Below are 19,162 nucleotides of genomic sequence, written 5' to 3'. Positions count from 1 at the left end.
GAGGGAGGCCCCTAATGTCCAGATCTTTTTTTTTTTTTTAAATTCTAGTTACCAAACATAGCATTTGATGTATAGTGGGTGATGAATAATGTCTCCCTGAATTCAAGTCAGTTCAGACCACTACCCACTTTACTCACGATACAGGCTTTTAACATAAAATAACTGAAATGATTTGTTTTCTGTGCATTTTCATCTACACGACCCAAAACACACACAAACACACACCCCACCTCTGCTCTTTACAGCCTTCTGATATACTTTGAATTCAACTACTTATGCCCATTTGGTTCTCTCTTAAAGAGTGAAATACATTCTGAATTGCTTAACAAATTGTAGTCACACCCCCTGCCGGCAAGCTTTGCCCAATCATTTGGCATTCCTATAGCGCTTTGGATTTGCTGAGGGCTTTTTTTTTTTTTTTAACATCTTTATTGGGGTATAATTGCTTTACAATGGTGTGTTTCTGCTTTATAACAAAGTGAATCAGTTATACATATACATATGTTCCCATATCTCTTCCCTCTTTGCTGAGGGCTTTATAATAATTTTTATTTTCTTGGCTATCATACTTCTGAGGAGTAATCATATTTCAAATGTACTTATTACCTTCTAATTGATTCTATACATTGATAAGGAGGAGAAATAGGGATCACGTGAGATGTCCTTGCCTTGAACAATATTAGTTTGAGAGTTTTTATTCAGAATATTAATATTTCAACCAAGTGGAAAACTTTGGAATAAATAGTATAATGTGAATTAAGTCATCATTACTCTCCTATAATTTAGATTTATTATTATTCATGTGAAACTGCTGGCTACCTAACTTTCTAAAGCCGATTTTCTGCCATATCAGACTTGTCAGTAAATCACTGATCCGCTGATGATTTTTCAGGTTCTATGACATTTTTTTTTTCTTTGTTTATATCACATCACTCTGGGTCCCTTGAGATAGTCACATTTTACCTTCAACTGAAGAGAGAATAAAAATCTGTATTTATAAAATATACATTTAGATTTTGGGGGGCTTTCAATAATTACAGTGTTTCAGAAATACATCAGCTATGAATCATGCTGTGTTTAGCAATTTTCAGCATCATTTGCTTATATATACTCAGATTATATATCAATATATCTCATGAATTCGAAAGCAGTGAATGATACAATATTACAAACTGAAACTGCAAATCAACAACCAGTGTTGCCTGCTATTTGTACAACACAGTATTATTCACCATTACTCTCAGTCATAAACCCTTCAGACTGTGCAGACTAATTCACTTATTACTAGCAACACATTGATTCAGGACCTGCCTTAACTTTATTCTATAATCTTGGATTTCTTTCCTTATTACCAAGGCTCATTTAAATACCAACAATCTTTTCATATCCAATATTCACTTCCTCAAGTACCTGCCGCAACTTTTGTAATCCATAGATTTCTTAGGAAGTGTGTAATAAGAACATAATGAGTTGCATTTTTTTTTTTTAATTTTTTTGCAGTACGCGGGCCTCTCACTGTTGTGGCCTCTCCCGTTGCGGAGCACAGGCTTCGGACGCACAGGCTCAGCGGCCATGGCTCACGGGCCCAGGCGCTCCGCGGCGTGTGGGATCTTCCCGGAACCGGGGCACGCACCCGTGATCTCCTGCATCGGCAGGCGGACTCTCAACCACTGCGCCACCAGGGAAGCACAGTGAGTTGCATTTGAGTCCTGTCTTAAGTAAGTGTTTGTTCCTATAACACTGGGCACATAGTTTATTTCACTTAGCCTGAGATTCCTCATTTGTAAAACTTGATGGTAATTATACCTATTTCTCAAGTATACAGTTGTTCTAAAATGAAATAATTCAAAACAGGTAATCATCAAAAGTTATAACGTATAAATCGTTTTTAAATGTCCATATGCTACTATTACACTTGGGTCTATGCATACGACCTAGCAGTTGAATAGCACAGTGTGTTCTGTTTGTCTTACCCTCCAGAATAGATTGCAACCTTAGTGAGGTTGCTAAAAAATTTGTACAGAAATTTTATGGTGTTCTGCAAAACATGTAGTAAGTACAGTACTAGATAAACACCTGATTCGGTAAAATTTGATTAGAGGTGGATGGGTTCTTTTTTTTATTCTTTCAACTAGAGGACTAAATAGTTCGATTAACAAATGAGTTTAACTTGATGGATCTCATTTGACATTTCAATACCTCTTTTCTTCAGAAGTGATTAAGGCATCTGAGTGATTTGTTTAAGAGAGTTTCTCTCTGGAACAAAATATTGGAGGAGTAAATAAACAAAGCAGGCATACCCTTTTGTGATGGAAATGAAACCTTGTTTTAGGATAAAGCAGTAATAAAAATCACTGAAGAGAAGGTCACATACACTGAGAAGACTAAAACTGAGTAGGAATTAGCCAAGGAAGGAAATAGAAGAATTTGAAGATGGTCTGCCCAAGACAGCTCCAAGTTCCTGCTACACGGAGAGCAATTGGGAAGGTGTGGGAAAACTGAATTTTGGTGACCACCACATTCTAGCTTTGGGACCTTGCACAAACAGGTTAAATTCTGATTACTCAAGTTTTCTCATCTATAAGATGAGGCATAATAACACCTGGTTCATAACAGTAGGGAATATTGTTTAGCAACTGTTAATTTGATCAAAAAGCAAGTTCTCTGATTTGTTCCCTAACTTTGGAAATTTCCTCTAAAACATTAGTCTTAGGAGGAGTGAACTAGAATGATCAAATCTGAATAGATAATTAACTAACATAATTAAGCAGATACCATGACTTTTCTTCATGATTAACTGAAAACTAAACCTTTATCTCTTACTTCTGTAGCATGTTTTCTAAAAAACAGTTTCCTAATACCAAGTGAACTATGCAGTGATCGTAATGATTCCATGTAATAAAATACAAAAATATGTATTAAAAATTTATTAGGTTACAGCATTCACAACAATTAACTCAAAATATATCACAGACATAAATGCAAAACTATAAAATTCCTAAAAGATATCATAAGAGAAAATCTAGATGACCTTGCGAATGACAATGACTTTTTGAATGCAAAACCAAGGCATAATTAATTTAAAAAAATTGATAAGTTAGACTTAATTAAAATTAAAGACTTCTGCTTCATTGAAGATACTGTCAGTAGAATGAAAAGGCAAGCTACAGATTGGGAGAAAATATTTGCAAAAGACATATCTGATAAAGGAATGCATTCCAAAATATACAAAAAACTTAAAACTCAACAGTAGGAAAACAAACAACCCATTTTGAAAATGGGCAGAAGATCTGAATAGACGCCTCACCAAAGAAGATATACAGATAGGAAATAAGCATTTAAAAGTTACTCAACATGATATATCATCAGGGAAATGCAAATTAAAACAATTAAAACTACACACGTATTAGAATGTGGAATCCAAAACACTGACAGCACCAAATGCTGGTAAGGATGTAGAGCAATAGGAACTCTCATTCATTGCTGTTGGGAATGTAATGGTGCAGCCACTTTGGAAGACAGTTTGACAGTTTCTTACAAAACATACTCCTACCATATGATCCGACAGTTGTGTTCCTTGGTGTTTACCTAAAGGAGTTGAAAGCTTATGTCCATACAAAAACACGCACATGGATGTTTACAGCAGCTTTATTCATAATTGCCAAAACTTGGAGGCAACCAAGATGTCCTTCAGAAGGTGAACAGATAAATCAACTGTGGCACATACAGACAATGGAATATTTTTCAGGGCTAAAAAGAAATGAGCCATCAAGACATGAAAAGACCTGGAACAACCTTAAATGCATATTATCAAGTGAAAGAACCCAGTTTGAAAATGCTGCATACTATATGATCCCAACTATAAGACATTCTAGAAAAGGCAAAACTGTGGAGACAGTAAAAAGATCAGTGGCTGCTAGGAGTAACGGGGGAGAGAGAAATGAATAGGCACAGCACAGAGGATTTTGGCAGTGAAAATACTCTGCATGATACCATCATGATGGAAATATGCCATTATAGTATATAATGTATACTATAATATATATAATCTATATGTAGTATATATTTGCCCAAACCCATAGAATGTACAGATGAAGAATTAACCCTAAGGTAAACTATAGACTTTGGGTGATTATGATGTGTCAATGTAGGTTCATCCTTAGTAACAAATGTACCACTCTGGTTTGGAAAGTGGATAATAGTGGAGACTATGCATGTGTGTGGGCAGGGGGTATATGGGAAATCTCTGTACTTACCACTCAATTTTGCTATGAACCTAAAGCTGGTCTAAAAAAGTAGTTTATTAAAAAAAAAAAAAAAACTCTATTAAGACATCTGGAGAGGAACAAATAGGTATAAATCATTGATGACTTCAAGATGATTGCCAAGCTAGTTATGTTAAAAGTTAACATCTGAGGGCTTCCCTGCTGGCACAGTGGTTGAGAGTCCACCTGCCGATGCAGGGGACACGGGTTCGTGCCCCGGTGCAGGAAGATCCCACATGCCGCAGAGCGGCTGGGCCCGTGAGCCATGGCCGCTGAGCCTGCGCGTCCGGAGCCTCTGCTCCGCAGCGGGAGGGGCCGCGACAGTGAGAGGCCCATGTACCGCAAAAAAAAAAAAAAAAGTTAACATCTGAGCTTGAGTTGGATGAAGGAGATAATACCAGGTGCAGGAGGTCATGAAAGTTCCACATGGCCCATCCAGTTTCAAACTGTGAACATGAAGCATTTACTTCCTTAACCCTCCTGTGTCCAACCTTCTTTATACCTGACCTTGTTCCTATTTGAAGGATTATTAAAAATTAGTTTTCAAATGCCTTATTTCCATACCTATCCTAACCTGATTTCAATTCATGTAACTCTTTCCTATTGCTCTGGTTTTGATTCCTGGCTGTATCTTGTCTCTATTTAACTCAAAAGAACAGAGCAATAAAAATCCTGGCCCCTTTTCTTGGCATTAACCAGCGTACGGCAAACATGTATTTAGGTAGTGCTCACCTATTTTCTCAAAAACGGTAAATTTAATCCACTTCCATATACTTCCAGGTTAAGTTTTGTTCTCAAAAATAACACTCTTGTGATGTATTAAAATAAAAAGACTTTTTAACCTGATAAAATAGGCTGCAGAACTGTTTGGAAATAGTTACTATATAATTTACATTACATATCTATACGTATCCAAAATAACTATGACCAACCAATAGAAACTACACCAGCAGCAATGAAAAATACACATCCTTCACACACACAGGCAATAGGGTTTTAGTTTCTGACTTCCATTGAGGTCAGGGCAAGAGCTGATTTGTTTAAAAGCTAACTTTGAAAAGATCTGCTGGAAAAAAATGTTAGACATTTCGTAAGTCTATTTGGCATTGGTTTTTTTTTTTTTTTCCTGAAAAGTGGCTTGTTTTATTCATATGCATATTAAGAGTATTGCTCAGCTTTGACTCAGTTGTCAGTAATCCTAAGCTTGCTGGTTCATCTTGGAGGATCATAAAGCAGAAACATATCCGTGAATACGTAGTTGGTATCTCCGTTGATCAATATGACAGTGATCGCTTATACCTTCATCCTGGGAAGCAATTCCTGTACTACTCATCCTTATCACACTAAATTAGGAATAAGAGTATAAAAATGTTGTTTTCTTAAACATGACATGTTTCAAGGCTTTTTTTCCTCCTCTTTATTTAAATGCTAGAAAATAGAGGTTAAATGAGACCAGATTTGGAAAATTTCAAAAACAAGTGTTTGGGTTTTATTTGCTCCTACATATTCTTCATAAACCTTTTGAAGATAAGGGAAGATTTAAGATGCATACAGCTGACAGTAACAGAAAATCACATCCCAAACCAGTTTAAACAACGAGAAAAATGCATTATCTCACAAAGCAAGAAGTCCTGAGGAGAGCAGTTCCAGGGCTCGGTGAAGGAATAGCTTAAGCCCAAGGTTCTCTTCATCCTTTCACACTGCCTGCATGGCTCTCAGCGTAATGTCTCACAGTCACAAGATGGATGCCAGAGTTCCAGTAGTCTCATGCTGACTCCACAACAGTTAGCAAAAATAGAATGAATATCTTCCTGTGTGTCTTTTGTTCTGAGGGTAAGTGTTCTGAGGAGAGGGTTGACAGAAAATATGCTCCAAGAACATTTTAAAATCCATCACTGGCAAGGAAAATTGGATTACCATGACGTAGGAATGAATCAACGTCTTTTCCTAAGAATAAATCCTGCAGTACCATCACTGTCTGTTCTGCAACTGAGAAGCAAAAACTTTCCCCAGCTTTACTGAGGTATAATTGACAAATAAACATTGTATTTATGTAAGGTAAACAAGGTGATATTTTGATATATGTGTGCGTTATGAAATCACAATCAACTAGTTGACACATCCATCACTTTGTATAGTTTCCTTTTGTGTGTGGTGAGAACACTTAAGATCTACTCTTTTGGCAAATTTCAAGTATATAATTAGTATTATTAATTATAGTCACCATGCAGTACATTAGCTCCCCAGAACTTATTTGTCCTTCATAACTGAAACTTTATACCCTTCGACCACCATCTCCCCATTTCCTCCACTCCCCAGCACCTGGAAACCACCATTTACTCTCTGCTTTTGTCAGTTCCACATTTTTAGATTCCACATATAAATAAGATAACACAGTATTTGTCCTGGGTTCACTCCCTGGCATCTCCAAACAGCCAGAATCCTTTGGACAGTTCATGACGTAATAGTGAACATTATGGACTCTGAGAAGCAAATTATAATAAACAATTGAGACATTGCTTAATTATTCTTTATCATGTGCCATTTATTTTCTGTACTCTTTTTTTTTTAAACATCTTTATTGGAGTATAATTGCTTTACAGTGGTGTGTTAGTTTCTGCTTTATAAAAAAGTGGATCAGTTATACATATACATATGTTCCCATATCTCTGTACTCTTTTTCTATGTTTGCTTTCACATACTAAATTTCAAAATCCTTTATTTTGAAGATAATCAACTTACACCTTTGTGTATTTTCAGTATACACAAAATAGATATGCAATGAACTTTTTTTTTTTGTAATTCATTATATTGTAACTCAACAAGTCATAAATAAAATACTGTCTCTAGGGTTTGGCATAAGAAACTTGCCTCCAGTCATGAATTTCAAAATAATAAATAGTGTTTTATTTAGGTTAATGCAAGCTACTATAATTGTAATTAGTCCCTAAATATGTAAAGCTAAAGAAACAAATAACAGTTTGTTTCTTGCCTGCCCAAAGGTACTTGTCAGGTAACAGCAGTAATGCGGCTCACTTTCATGCAGTCATTTCTGGACCCAGGATAAGAAAGCTTCCGCTATCTTTAATTTACAAGTTTTCCCGAGGGATTATCTCTTTGCCAGCCTGCTGGAATGGGCACAGAGCATGGGGCAAGCCATGTTCTTTTTATGAACCAGGCTTAGAAATGTTACAAGTCATTTTTCACTCACGTCCCATTGGCTAGACCTCAGTCACAGTGTCACAGCCATGGGGTGTAGCTGGGAAGGGAGCCCAGTTCTGTTCCAGCAAGAGGACAACATAGATAGAGATGAACTCTTTGACACACGAGTAGCGTGTTATACACTGATGACCATGTTTAGTTTTCATAATTACCCCGTGATAAAGATGTGGTTAATACTCCCGTATTGCATATGAGAAAACAGACACATTCAAACAGATTAATCCATTTTTCTTTCCAGTAAGTAGTGATGCCTGGAGTTGTAATTTCCAGGTGTTATCCTTTTATGGTACATTTGGATCTCTGAGGGGAAATAAACTTCAGTTATTTGTACTCTTAAGGTTCTCTCAGTCATTCAGAGAGGGGAATGATGTGCTTTGCTTTGGCCACTGTCTGCCTGCTGCAGGAAGTGTCTGTTCTCTTACATATTGAAGCCTCAGTCACGCACTGTGCTTGATGCTTTAACATGCAGCCTTATTGCCTCCTCTGCCCTCCGTGTCAGTCCCACCTTTATCCACTTGCGTTCCCAGAAATTTCCACAAAAGCTGCTTTCACTCAAACCCTGTTTCACGGTCTGCTTCTGAGAGAATCAAAAACTAGGATACTTAATCTCAAAAACAATTTTGAGTGAAAAAAAAAAGTTGCAGAAGAATTCACTGAGTATCATATTACATAAAGTTTAGAGACGTGCAGAACTAAATAACATATTGTCTAGGGATATATACGTATGTGATAAATCATTTTTTTAAAAGTGTGAAACACATATAATTCAGGACAGTGCTGCTTTGTGGAAAAGCAGGTGAAGGCATCGTCTGGGAGGACAGGGGGCTTCAGTGTTACTGGGAGTGTCCTGGCTCTTTTGCAGGTAGGGAGTATATTGTGTATGTTTGTTATTATGATTTATAAGTTACAAGTGGATGAGCGCACATTTATTCAGATGAATGTAATAATACATAATAGTAAAATGAATACATTGAGTAAAGAACATTAAAAAAATCTCTATGGTCTAGAAGAGATAAAGTAGGTGTCACCTTAAATCCTTGAATCTCAGTGGAGGATTTAGGGACAGCTGGGCTGCAACTTAGTGTTTCTAAATGGATGCTGTCCAAGGAGAGAGAGATCAAGAGCACACAGAATGGCTCACCTGACGAGGTTTGTCAGGAAAAAACACAGAATGCCCAGTTACATTTCAATTTCAGGTAAGCAACACATAATATTTTAGTATAATTATGTTCCTAGTATAACTATGTCTCACTTTAGCCTGGTGATGTCTGTTTTATTTATGTCTTTTAGCCCAGTGGGTATATAGCTTTTTTTTTTTTATGTTCTTTACTTAATGTATTCAAATATTGCATGGGATATACTTATACTAAAACATTTGTGGATTATCTGAAATTCAAATTTAAGTGAGCATTCTATTTTGGTTTTTTCCCAAATCTGATAGTCCTACCAATGAGCCTGCAACATCAGCATTCATGGGATCCTAACACAGTTGTTATGAGTGAGAAGTTAGTTAGACATTTACTTCCTTTTATGTCTCCCATGTTTGAACAAGTGAGAGTCGATTAAGATATAGGCATTATGGCTTCCCTGATAGCGCAGTGGTTGCGAGTCCGCCCGCCGATGCAGGAGACACGGCTTCGTGCCCCGGTCCGGGAAGATCCCACATGCCACGGAGCGGCTGGGCCCGTGAGCCATGGCCACTGAGCCTGCGCATCTGGAGCCTGTGCTCCGCAACAGGAGAGACCACAACAGTGAGAGGAGGCCCATGTACCGCAAAAAAAAAAAAAAAAAAAAAGATATAGGCATTAATTGATTTTAGAGTAACTTGATCCTTGCCTCTGAGTGTCCTTTTCTTATATGTCTTTCAATTTACAGGGCATTTTTTAGCCCTTTCAAATATAATAACTGTACTAAGCATCAGAGAAATGAACTTTAATTAAATTCAGTTTCTTCACACACATATATACATAGCAGCTGTCATCTACTTCCTAGGGGTGTAGTACATGTGATCAAAGAAAATTCCCTAAGATGAAACTATCAAAATACTGGTTTTAGAAATGAAATCCATCGAACTGAAAAGTATACACAATATTACTTACCATATTGCAATTTCATGTCATTTAGGAAAAGTAGAGTATTAAATTTTTAATTACTAGCTCCTCCTTGACAATGTGTAATGAAAATAAATACTAGAAGTTGACATGCAATAAAAGTAGTTTTGATTCCAGTGTGTTGATTCTATTTTCAGGCACAACTTATTATAAAACAAGTCAAATAAAATGAGATAAGCTGGCTAAAGGATAGGAAGGAAGCTAAGCCTAACAAAAAGAAAAAAGAGTGAATTATACTAAAAACTCTTTAATCACATTAATTTTCACATTAACTATTGAAGACAGGGAATGCAAAAATATAGAAAGTTAAATTACCATTTTTATATCTTCCCCTTAATTCTCTAGGAGAACAGAAAGAATATATTATTTGTTTAAGTTGCAACTGACTAGGTAGAGGGGATGGTAGTTGTGGTAAATTTGATGATAATGATACTAGCAGCTAAGATGTATTAAGTGTTTTAATTTGTGCAAAGTAAATGCTGAATGATACATTATATTATTATTTATTACTCAAGTCCATAATATTAATTGCTTCCATTTACAGATAAGTAACTCTCTCAAGGTAACAAAACTAGGGAGTAATTGAATAAGGATTCAGTCCCATGAAATATGACTTTCCAGTAGGAATCCATAGTTATAATTCTTGTGTTGGAGCTCTAAGTGCTAGAGCCTTTCTAAAATGTACTGTTTCAATCCCTGTAATAACTGGATCTTTCCCAATTTTTAACAGAGAAGCAATTTAATAATTACGTTAGAAAATTATAGACTTCTTCATTTGCTAGATGTGTAATACATATAAGAATTGAATTGCTATACTGAATAGGACTATTGTACTCCAAAACACACAAAGAAGGTATTAACCCCATAGAGATTATCATGAAAAATACATTTATAACACATGCACACACAGACTGGGGGTTTAATCCCAAAAAGGGTACCTAGAGGATTGAAGCTGTACTCACTGTACAAAAATCAAAACATGATCATCAGCAAAGAAACATATAAAAAGATGCTCCCCATCATATGTTATCAGAGAAATGCAAATTAAAACAATGAGATAGGGCTTTCCTGGTGGCACAGTGGTTGGGGGTCCGCCTGCCGATGCGGGGGGCGTGAGTTCGTGCCCCGGTCCCGGAGGATCCCGCGTGCCACGGAGTGGCTGGACCCGTGAGCCATGGCCGCTGAGCCTGCGCGTCTGGAGCCTGTGCTCCGCAACGGGAGAGGCCGCAACAGTGAGAGGCCCGCGTACCGCAAAAAAAAAAAAAAAAAAAAAAACACAAAAAACAATGAGATAGCATGATGCATCTATGAGAATGGCCAAAATCTACAACACTGACAACATCTAATACTGACGAGGATGTAGAGCAACAAGAACTCTCGTTCATTGCCGGTGGAAATGTAAATGGTGCAGCCACTTTGGAGGACAGTTTAATAGTTTCTTATTAAACTAAACATACTCCTACCATATGAACCAGCAATCATGCTCCTTGGTGTTTACCCAAAGGAGCTAAAAGCTCATGTCCATACAAAAACCCTGCACGTGGATGTTTACAGCAGCTTCATTCACAATTCCTGAAACTTGGAGACAACCATGATGTTCTTCGGTAGGTGAATGGATAAATCAACTGTGGTATATCCAGACAATGAGCTACTTATTATTCAAGGGCCAAAAAGAAATGAGCCATCCAGCCATGAAAAGACCTGGAGGAACCTTAAGTGCACATTACTGAGTGAAAGAAGCCAATCTGAGAAGGCTACACCCTATATGATTCCAACTATATGACATTCTGGAAACATCAAAACTAAGGAGACAGTAAAAGACCAGAGGTTGGGTTAGGAGTTGGTGGGGGCGGAGAGGAAATGACTAGATGGAGCACAGAGGATTTTTTGAGCAGTTAAAATACTCTGTGGGCGCAAGAGGGAAGAGATATGGGAACATATGTATATGTATAACTGATTCACTTTGTTATAAAGCAGAAACTAACACACCATTGTAAAGCAATTGTACCCCAATAAAAATGTTAAAAAAAATACTCTGTGGGATACTATGAGGTGGGATACATGTCATTATACGTTTGTTCAAACCCATATTCTATATGTCATATAGTAGTAGACATATGTAATTTAGCAGTAGCTAAAACTATATATATTTACTGTCTAGTAATACTATATATTTACTACTCCCAGAATGCCACTAAAGGTGCTACTTTAAAAATGTAATATAGTAGTACAAAATTAATGTACAATAAAGGCACAAGACATGGGATGCTTGTGAGCAAAGAGATTAGTAAACATAAAGGTAAATCTAATCATAAAGTTAATAATAATGGATGATTTTGTAGCATCTAAAACATACATTATTAGACAACTAAAAAATAATCTCTGTAATAATAGTTCCATTTAAGGCTGTCTTCTTCACATCTGATGATGTAATAATATGGAAGATAATAATGAAATGTTCAGAGTTATAGGTGTTCTGAGTGCTCTCTATACGTTGGAAGATTGGAGTTTTTATATAAGGTGAACTTTACAAGTTGACAAGTCAAAAATTTTCTTGTTTAATTTCACTACCCACATCATTAAACCTTCTAGAGCTTTACTACTCTCGTTTTAAAAATGTGAAAATAATTCTGCACCTTTCACTTTGCTAATATCAAATGAAATATGAATGATACAATGGTTTGAAAGTCTTAATGTACAATAGAACTGAAGGAAGTATAGGGAGTTGTTCAATGGGTATAAAGTTTCAGTTAAGCAAGATGAATGACTTCTAGAGACCTGCTGTGTAACATCATGCCTATAATTAACGATACTGTATTGGGTACTTAAAAAGTTTGTTAAGAGAGTAGATAGATCTCATCTTAAATGTTCTTAGTATAAAAATCAAAATAAAACAAAAGGGCATGTGGAAACTTTCAGAGATGACAGCTGTGTCTATTATCTTGATTGTGGTGATGGTTTCATGGGTACATGCATATGTCCAGATTTATCAAATTGTAACATTAAATATGTGCAGTTTTTGTATCAATAAAACTGTCACAAAGAACAAGATTTATATAACCACATGAGATGGTTTTTTTATGCATCTACTTGGCTAGGCTGAAAAGCATTTTCCAGAATTCCCTTTCCTGTATGCCTCTCATTAGGATGGGCCACAAGAGAATTTTTTTAATTGAAGGATAGTTGATTTACAATATTATATTAGTTTCAGGTGTACAGCATAGTGATTCAGTATTTTTATAGATTATACTTCATTAAAACTTTTTATGAGGGCTTCCCTGGTGGCGCAGTGGTTGAGAGTCCGCCTGCCAATGCAGGGGATACGGGTTCGTGCCCCGGTCCGGGAAGATCCCACATGCCGCGGAGCGGCTGGGCCTGTGAGCCATGGCCGCTGAGCCTGCGCGTCCGGAGCCTGTGCTCCGCAACGGGAGAGACCACAACAGTGAGAGGCCTGCGTACCGCAAAAAAAAAAAAAAAAAAAAGAAAGAAAGAAAAAAAAGAAATAATGTATAGCAGCTCACAGGATCTCCACATGTTATCTGACCATGGAGTGAGGACTGTGACAGGGAGAGTTAAATGGAAGCCATTCAAACTGGCTCTGCCTTTGTCTTCTGGTTTTGTTTTTACTTTTTTTTTTTTTTTTTACATTTTACTGAAGTTTAGTTGATCTACAATGTGTGTTAATTTCTGCTGTACGACAAAATGAACAGTTATACATATATATTCTTTTTCATATTCTTTTCCATTATGGTTTATCACAGGATAGTGAATATAGCTCTCTGGGCTATACAATAGGACTTTGTTGTTTATCCATTCTGTATATAATAGTTTGCATCTGCTAATCCCAAACTCCCACTCATTCCCTCTCCCCCTCCCCCTTTCAAAGGCTCTGCCTTTGAAAATAGTAAACCAAAGGCAATCCCACATTCCTGGAGGGACTGCAGAATTTACTGCTGTCATCAAGGACTTAAAAAAATGGTGGTTCCATTCAAGTCGCCTGTTGTGCCTGTATAGAAAACAGATGGGTATTGAAGAATGAAAGTAGATTATTGAAAATTTAATCAGGTGGTGACTCCAACTGCAGCTGCTGTTCCGGATGTGATTTCTTTGCTGGAGCACAGAACACATCCCCTTGTATCTGGTAGGTAGCTATTGATCTGGTAAATACTCTGTACCAGGCAAGCTATGGTGTGCTGGCCAAATCCAGCATGTAGCCTGTTTTTGAAGAGGCCTTGAGCTAAAAAATATTTTTACATTTTTTAAGAGTTTAAAAAAAGTAAAGAATATGTGACAGAGTCCATATGTGGTCCTCAAAGCCTAAATTATTATCTGGCCGTCTACAGAAAAAAAAGGTTTGCTGACCCCCTGTGGGGCTTTAAAGAAAATATTTTTATGTTTCTGCGTTTTGAGGACTTTCAGAGCAAATTTTACTCAAACTTGGGATCTGAGCTGAAAGCAAGTATTGGAAAGTAATTTATGAGTGTTCAAAAAAAAAAAAATCTCGATGTATTGCCAAGATTATCACAGGAAACAAGAATTTACTATAAGGCCTACTCTACTTTTTTCCCCAACGTTCATTTTTAAAAATTTTAAACCTACATAAAAGTTGCCAGAATAGTACAACTGGTGATTCTAGATGAAGGGTACATAATACCCACATGTCCTTTACTTAGAATTATCAATTGTAAACATTGAGCCACATTTGCCTTACTTATTTTTCTTTCTAATATATACAATAAGAAGTCTTTATAATGTATTTTTTAAAAAAAACTAGAACACCCAAAACTGATGAAAAGCAGAGTTATTGGGGCAAAGCCATGGTACCATCTCTTCTCTTTCTAACGGGCATCACTGCATGGGCACTGGAAATTTTAGTTCCTCGTGTTTTCTTATTATTCTACAGTCTGAAGTCAAATAATCCAATTTCCTAGTGAAGAAACTATTCTTGAGCACAGGAGTCCCATTATCTAGAACTGCACTGCACTGTAGGGTGGTCCAGCAGAAATGCCCTCCCGCAGAGCTGTGCTTTGGCTGTTTCTGGCTTTGGTCTTAACATTACTAAGTGGACATCTTGGCACACAATTTATATTTGGGAACAGCTACTGGTCCCATAAAATCTTGTTTTACATTAAATTGTGTAGAAGCAAGAAGCACAACTGTGCATATACTTTTGCATTTTAAATTTCATTTTCCACACAAATGACTCATGAGGATGAAGTGAAAGTTTGAAACCTTGAGGGTCATATCTCCTTAGACCTCCCCTGTCTCACATGCCCCCTTACAGAAGGGGTTGATTTCAGTCCCCTGAGCCATCGCTCATCTTGAGGGGAAATGAGAAGTAAATCATCCCAGCTGCACATAACCTACTTTCTTGTGTTCAAGAATAAATATCACTTTCCTGAAGCTGCTACTGCTATGCCAGTGAGTTGACTCGCAGTCGGCCAAGGCCGAGGGGTCACAATGGGGCTATTGAAGCATGTCATGCTCTTGCACCGTCTTTGACTTCTGAAGGCTCACAAGGAAATCACAAAAAATACAACTTCTCTCAAAGGCACTGACACTCTGACCCCTCCTACTAATCAGTTAAGCCATTGGTTCACCACGTGGAGTACATGTGGAAATCAACCGGGGAAGGTTTTTTTCTCTTTGTTCTGGCTTCAAGCAGAAGTTCATCCAAGACCAACCAAATAGATTTTCTAGGATTTATGTATATTTCATCTGAGGCAATCGATGCTCTTGTAATTCTGATAAGCCCTGTTGGTTAAGAATCCCTGATAAGCCCTACTCGTTAAGAATCCTTGACTTAAAATATAGTAATTATTACAAAGTCTTAACAATTTTAGATGGGCATTTGCAAAAGAGATATTTATTTTTCCATTGTATTTGAGGGGCAGAGAATGTCTGATTACCTAAAAGTTTCCATGTTCTTGCCTCTAATCTATTCTTATTTTCAGTGACCATATAGATTTTTAAGATTTTAGATCCTAAGCTAAATAATATAACAATCTTCCATATTAATACATATTTTACATGTTTTATAAATACAAAAATATTTCCAAAGCTTATGATTCTTTTATGTTAATTATCTTTTTTTATTGCTGAAGTCATTAAGCATTTAGATACTTTTGGAACATGCATTTAATATCTTCAACTAAAAATGTGTGCTTTTGATTTTTTAAAAAATCAGAAACCTTCAACTCTAACACCCTAGTGATAAATACATCATTATATAAATACACTATATTCAGTTACTCATTCATTCATTCTACAAGTCTTTACTGAATGCATAGTTCATGCCAAGCATGTTTTAGCAACTGGGAGTATAGCCTTGAAAAAAAATAAAGTCTGACCATTCAGAGCTTACATTTATTGTGTATTTGAGAGGGGAAACAGGCAACAAACAATGGATAATATTATAAAGAAGAGCTTATACAAAACAAAGCTGCAGAATAAAGGGGTTAGGGAAAGTGGGAGGCCAGGAGGTGTAACCCATACAGACTGGTTAATAAAGGTGTTAATGGGTAGGTGACCTAAAATAAGGAGAGCGTGAGTTGTGAGGACATCCAGGAGAACATTATTCCAGGCCAAGGGAACAGCAAGGACAAAGAAGCATGCTTGGTGGGTTTGGGGAACAGCGAGGGGCAGAAGGCTGTAATGGAATGAACAAGAGGAGGGGGGAGATAGGGAGGAGAGAAAAGTGGTAACGAGTGGGGACTGAGAAAAAGCATTATAGGCTGTATCAGTTGGCTAGGGCTGCCGTAACAGAGTACCACAAACTGGTGGCTTAAATAACAGAATTTTACTGCCTCACTGTTCTTCTGGAGGCCGGAAGTCAAAGGTCAAGACGTTGTCAGGGTTAGTTCTTGAGGCTGCAAGAGAGCATCCATTCCATGTCTCTTTCCCAGCTTCTGGTGGTTTGTTGGCAATCTTTGGTGTTCCTTGGCTTGCAAAAGCATCACTCCAATCTGTGCCTTAATCTTTATATGGCATTCTCCCTGCATGTGTGTCTGTCCCCAAATTTCCCTTTTTGTGAGGACACCAGTCATACTGAATTAGGATTCACCCTACTTCAGTATGACTTTATGCTAACTAATTATATCTGTAACAAACCTATTTCCAAATAAGGTCACATGCTGAGGCACTAGGGGTTAGAACTTCAATGTATGAAGTTTGGGGGACATATTTCAACCAATAACATAACCAAAAACATGGGTATTATGCTGAGTAAGATAAGAAGCCACTGGAATGTTCTGAGCAGACAAATGCCACGATCCTCCTTGTATTTTAAGAGGATCCCTTTAGCTGCTCTTTTGATGGTGGACTGCAGTCAGGCAAGGGTGGAACAGCAAAGCCTGGTAACGGATACAGCAGCCTGAATAGAGATGGGAACCTGGAAAATGGTGTGAAGCCTGACTTCTTTAAAGATACAGCTAAGGCTTCCCTGGTGGCACAGTGGTTAAGAATCCGCCTGCCAATGCAGGGGATACGGGTTCGAGCCCTCGTCCAGGAAAATCCCACATGCCATGGGGCAACTAAGCCCGTGCGCCACAACTACTGAGCCTGCGCTCTAGAGCCCATGAGCCACAACTACTGAGTCCACGTGCCTAGAGCCCGTGCTTCGCAACAAGAGAAGCCACTGCAATGAGAAGCCCGCGCACCGCAACAAAGAGTAGCCCCTGCTCGCCGCAGCTAGAGAAAGCCCGCGCGCAGCAACGAACACCCAACGCAGCCAAAAATAAATAAATTTTAAAAAAGAGATACAGCTAACAATTTCTCACAGATCAGATATCAGGTGTTGAAGAAAAGAAGCTATGGATAGATCCAGGGTTTCTGAGCTGAATAATTAGAAAAACGAAGTTACCATTTACTGAGATGAGAAAGACTGAGTAAAAGCAGGCATTTGGTGGAAAATCAAAGTGTTTAGGACATGGTGTTTGAACTGCCTATTAAACACCCAAGTAGAGATGTCAAGTCAGATATACAAGCTGGAGATAACAGATTTGTGAGATTTTTAAAATCAAGAGACTGAATGAGGAGTGATGTTGAGTACCTGCTAGTAGTCTCATTGACCACTTGGAAATTCTCTTTTGTAAAGTTCCTATTCCCATCCTTTGTGTATTGTTTACATTGGGTTGTCTTTTCCTTATTGATTTACAAATGTTCTTTGTATATTCTGGATAGAAGTCCTTTGGTAGATGTAAAAATTGTGAACATCTTTCTTTTCACTGTCTAATGGTGTCTTTTGATAAAAAGAAATTCTTAATTCTAATGAGATTCAATTGATACTTTTTTTCATGTTAGTCGTCTTGTGTCCTCTTTAAGCAATTGTTCTACACCAAAGGTCAGGAAGATTTTCTTTAAGAAAATTTTTCATATTTAGGTCTATGATCCATTTTGAATTAATTTCTGTGTATGGTGTTAGGTGGGATCAATCAGTGGTCACTCTTTTTCCCCATGGGATAGCCAACTGATTTAGCATCATTTACTGAAATCCTTTTCCCCACAGAAATTCAGATAAGAAAACAACGTACAGCACTTACTACTTCCTGGAAATACCGTGTTTTTCCAGATAGAGAGCTAGGAGATCATCATTTGACAGTAGAGTGAGCAACGTGGTCAGGAGACTCTTAAACTATCGTTCCCTGTGGCCATATGTGAGTGATTCTTAAATTAATCCTGAAGCAAGGAACTTGGCTTTTGCAAGTAAAAAAGGAAAATGTTTACCTCAGTCACATACTGTTGGCTTCAGGGAGAAGGCTCTCTGCAGAGCTGTATGCTCCCTTCCTGTTTTCCCATGCTGTCTCTTTCCTATAAGGACCTTCCCGAAGATCACAGGCAGTGGCCAACACACCCTAACGTCTTGACATTTTTCTACCGAGTCCCATAAAACTTCAGCCTCTTTATGCACATACATGATAACACGACCGAGTTTAAGGTTCCCAACTTCACTCCTGAGAAGGGAATGGGGGGGACAAGCCACTGCCCCCCCCATCAGAGATAATGAGCAAGGGAGGTTAAGTGACTTGTTCAGATTTAAACAATTATTGAGCGATTCTACTCAGATATCAACCGCAGTTTATCTCCAAAGGCTCTTTAAACTATACTTCATACTATACATTTAAAAAGATTAATCAGAAACTAACACACCATTGTAAAGCAATTATACTCCAATAAAGATGTAAAAAAAAAATTAAAAAAAAGATTAATCATCAATGACTTTCCTCCATAATATCTGAGGAGTACCTCATAATTTAATAAATAACTGGATCTTTCTAGAAAAAAATGTTCCCGGTGTATCTTCCTAGAGGTCCTTAGGCACCTGTGGAAACTACCGTTATGCTTCACAGTTAATATTTAAATCACTCTATGTATTTACAAGGACCATAGAGAAAAACTCATTATTTTGAAGGCCAGCAATTCACAATTTGAGATCATACTGTCAACTGAGAGGAATAGACTGTAGTAAGGGTAATAATTTGGGCAAAAGAGGTTTATATGATAATCCTGAAAACTAAACTACCTAGTTTTTATTAAAAATGTGAAATTAACCTATGTCCAAAAATA

Source organism: Stenella coeruleoalba, assembly GCF_951394435.1.
Source record: "Stenella coeruleoalba genome assembly, chromosome: 14".
NCBI classification, from domain to species: Eukaryota; Metazoa; Chordata; class Mammalia; order Artiodactyla; family Delphinidae; genus Stenella; species Stenella coeruleoalba.
Note: the sequence above shows the minus strand (reverse complement) of the source record.